The following is a 4,593-nucleotide window of genomic DNA, read 5'->3' as shown; positions in this document are numbered from 1 at the left end:
ACTAAAAACATTTCCAGAGTGTCTCATCCACTTAAAAACACCTCAATGGGTTGTAGACAATCATATTTTGAATACATTTTTTCAAGAAGAAACATTAGAGTTCAACAGTAAAGTGCAGTGAAATGCTAAAATCTAGGAAAAAGAAACAAAGCAGACAGCCTGAATGTCTTGGTATAGTTGGGAAACGGGTGAATTTCCATTACAAGAGATGCTTAGTGAGTGTTTTTCTGTGGTCCACTTTTACACTGAAGAAACATACAATCCAGGCCATGAGAGAGCCTCCTAAGCCCTGATATAATTTAGGGAAAGGCTGGAAAATTGTGAGAAGAAATGGCTCCAGAGAGTGTCTCACACCCTTTTTGAGACCCAAGTGGCTACCATAAGATTCTTTTCTTGATCCTAGCTTTTAACAAACCGTGTGCCGTCATGAGAACCAGCAGTGTCAGTCCTTGCCAATAGCAAAAGTCTGCTGGGGCTTGAGCAGTGGATGGGCTTCTACAACCAAGTCTGAAACATGAAGTAGGCTCCAGGCGCTGGTGCTAGAACTGGACACCCCACCCCACACCCAGTACCTGCGTAGGAGAGTTGAAGAATGCTTCTAAGAGTTGCCTCAGAAGTTAAGTCTTGAGCTGGGAGGAGGCTTCTAAGCCCTGGGGCTGAGTGACAAAGTAGGCACAAACTGCTGGGAATGACTGAATAGCTGGGTTGGTGCAGGGAGCCCTTCTGGGACTGGGGTATGAGAGGGATGCAAGTCCCATTCATGCAAGCCAAAGTTATGACTGCTGGGACCACCCCCACCCCTTTCCCTGTGATAAAATCACAGTGCAACAGTATTTATCCTTCACCCAAGAATTTTACCAGAGGCCTTGCAGCTGCCCTTCCCCACTCCAAGTCTGGTGCATATACTCAACATTGCAAGGCCTGAGAACAAGCTTGCCCAGTCCAGCTTCACCCAGCTTCACATCCTTCTGAGACAGAGTGCGGGATCCAGGTTTCTGGATGTTCCACAACCCAATCCATCACCCAGGACATCCAAGCAAAAGTAAGTATGAAATAAAAATATTAAAGAAGAGATAGAAAAATAAAATAACAAGCTGGTAAATTTAAATAAAATTATATCAGTAATTAAATAGAAAAGAAGTCAACCTTCCAATTAAAAGACACATTTACAGACTAGATTTTTAGAAGATTGTACATTACGCTTTTCAAAGGAGACTCACTTTAAATGTAAGGATACAGAAAGTTTTAAAGTAAAAAGATAGAAAGAGAAATAAAATACAAGCACTAAATGAAAGTTTAGCTATTATTCATGATACAAGAGACTAATGAATGGAAATAAATGTCTCAAATTTGTATGCAGCTAATGACGTTCAAGACATACAAAAATTTTGACAAGATTTAACTACCATTTGTTCAGGAAATCATTATATCAAAAATATATCAGCAAACACATGTCTAACTGCAGCACTATTTAAAATAGAAAAATGTGGAATCAATCTAGGTGTCCATCAATGGATGTCTGCATAAAGAAAATGTGACACACACACACACACACACACACACACACACACACATGCACACACACACACACACACCCCAAGGCCATAAAAAAATAATGATATAATGTCTTTGCAGATAGGGGTCATTGTCTTAAGTGAAAAAACTCAGGAACAGAAAGTAAAATACTGAATGTGCTCATTTATAAGTCGGAGCTAAATAATGTGTACACATCAATTTAGAGTGTGGAATAAAAGTCACTGGAAATTCAGGAGGTAGGATAGTGAGAGGCGAGGGGAGGGGTGAGAAGTGCTTGAGTTTAATGTACACTATTTAGGTGATGGTAATATCAAAGCCCAGACTTTACCACTATGCAATATATCCATGTGTCAAAACTGCACTTCTGCCCCTAAAATTTACACAATTTTTCGACAAGATGCATACATTTAAAATTACTGCAGATTTTAACATATCACTATGAGTAACTAAGAAGATAATCAGATAAAAAATATTAACAACACATGGAGAACTTAAACATGGTGAACTAACTGCAGGATATGCATCCTTTTGCAAGTGCATGTAGAACGTTTACCAAAATAGACACTATTTTGATCATAAAAATAAAACTTCAAAAAATTGAAGTCATATAGCATATGTTCCCAGATCACTGTGCAGTTAATTTGGAACTCAGTAACATAGTTAAATGGGATATAGGCAATGACTGGAGAAAAAACTCGAAGACAAAGGAAGAAACCACTATAAAAAATACTGTGAACTGAGTGACAATACAGAGTATGGAAAACTCCTGGAACTCAAATGCAGTTACAGCAAGGCTACAGGATACAGCACCAATATACAAAAATATCTTGCTATCCTATATACCAGCAATATAAAAGAGACATTTAAAATAAAAAACAATACTATTTACAATGGCTTACATTTATAATGGATCACATTTGCAAAAAGCATATCTGATGATGCATAATGCAAAAAGAACCCATTTGGCTCATTTTTAATTGTGTTGTCTTTTTTTTTTTTTTTAATTGGAGTCTCACTCCGTCACCTTGACTGGAGTGCAGTGGCTGCTCTCGGCCACTGCAGCCTCGACCTGCTGGGCTCTGGCAATCCTTCTGCCTCAGCCTTCTAAGTAGCCGGAACTACAGGCGCATGATACCACACCTGGCTAGTTTTTGATTTATTGTAGAGATGAGGTCTTGCCAAGTTGCCCAGGTAGGTCTCAAACCCTCAGGCTCAGGCAGTGTTGTCTTTTTAAGAGTTCTTTATAGATTCAATATATTCAGCAAACTAGACTTGAATTAGTTTCCTGGGGTGCATAACAAATTGCTACATACTCAGTGATTTAAAACCACAGAAATTCCTTCTCTCTTATTTCTGGAGGCTAATTTTGTGGATTGCAAGATTACAATTGAATTTGTGAAACTTGTGAAATAAGGGGTGTTGCTTAAAAAATAGTGGCATCATGTTTGAAACCAAGCATTTTTCAGTCACTGTTTGTTCAGAGGTTGAATTTACAGCCCTGTGTCCATGAATTTTTATCTTTCATTGAATCTTTGTATGACTTGGAAAATTCTTTCCTGACTACTCCAAATCCTGCTCTGATTATTCCTGGGTGGGTACAGTCTAGCACATCTATATAAACTTTCTGGTGGTCGATTACAATCTTAGGGGGATTCTCCTTGGGTGGCTTTTTCCTTAAATTTCTATCTTTTTCACTGTTTAGCTTGTGACTACTAGTATAAGAAAACTTCTGGCATCTTTTTATTTTATTTTCTTTTTTTTTTTTTTTTTGTGGCTCTCCACCAATATATCTATGTTTTTTTTGGTTTTTTGGTTTTTTTTTTGAGTTGGAGTCTCACTCAGTTGCCTAGACTGGAGTGCAGTTGCTGCTCCTGGCCACCGCAGCCTTGCCTGCTGGACTCCGGCGATTCTTCCGCCTCAGCCTTCCGTGTAGCCGGAATTACAGGCATGCGCTACCATGCCCGGCTGATTTTTTGATTTATTGTAGAGATGAGGTCTCGCTGCCCAGGAGGGTCTCGAACCCGTGGGCTCAGGCAATCCACTCACCTCAGCCTCCCAAAGGCGCGGGATTACAGGCTGAGCCACCGAGCCCAGCTATCCATGGTTTTTAACAATGTCTTTAGACATAGAACTCTCCACAGTGTGTTACAAATGAAATCAGCCTGCAAACTTTTTGTCATTAAATTCTGACTTTTCTAAAGAACCTCTGTACGACTGCATAGAAATTAAGGGAGAAGGTCTTAATTGCACACTTTCTATCAAAATATTACACATTGTTTTTATTCTTATGGCTAACTGCTTCTGAATTCTTTCATGTGCTCTCCATGTAATACAATTCTAAGGTTTTTTTGTTTTGTTTTTAGAGAGGTGGTAATAATTATATTTTTTATTATTTTAAAAAGTGGTAGTTTTTCAACCATTTCCTCTCTTCCGCCTTCCTTCCTTTTGGAATATTCTATCAGTTCCATCTTTATGTCTGAGTGTACCCATTGTTTAGTTCCCACTTTTAAATGAGAACATGTGATATTTGATTTTCTGTTTCTGCTTTAATTTACTTAGAATGATGACGTCCAGCTGCATCCATCCTGTGTCAAATAACAAGTTTTTATTTATTTTTTATGACTGCATAATATTTCATGGTGTATAATTTGTGCTGCATTTTATTTATCCAATTCACCATTGATAGGCACCTAAGTTAATTCCATGACTTTGCTATTGTGAATAGTGCTATGATAAACATTACTGCAGGTGTCTTTTTGGTAGTATTCTTTCTTTTCCTTTGGAGAGATACCTAGTAGTGAGATTGCTGGGTTGAATTATAGTTCTATTTTTAGTTCTTAGAGAAATTTCTATATTGCTTTCCAGAGGGGCTAAACTAAGTTACAGTCCTTCCAACTGTAACTTAGTTTAGCCCCTCTGGAAAGAAATATAGAAAAAGAATTTCCTTTTCTTTGCATCCTTACCAATATCTGTAACTTTTTGATCTTTCAATAATAGCCATTCTGATTGGTGCAAGATCATATTTCACTGTGGTGTTTATTTGCATTTCTATGATAG

This window comes from Carlito syrichta, unplaced genomic scaffold, assembly GCF_000164805.1.
Source record: "Carlito syrichta isolate Samal-C Ts95f unplaced genomic scaffold, Tarsius_syrichta-2.0.1 Scaffold289191, whole genome shotgun sequence".
NCBI classification, from domain to species: domain Eukaryota; kingdom Metazoa; phylum Chordata; class Mammalia; order Primates; family Tarsiidae; genus Carlito; species Carlito syrichta.
Note: the sequence above shows the minus strand (reverse complement) of the source record.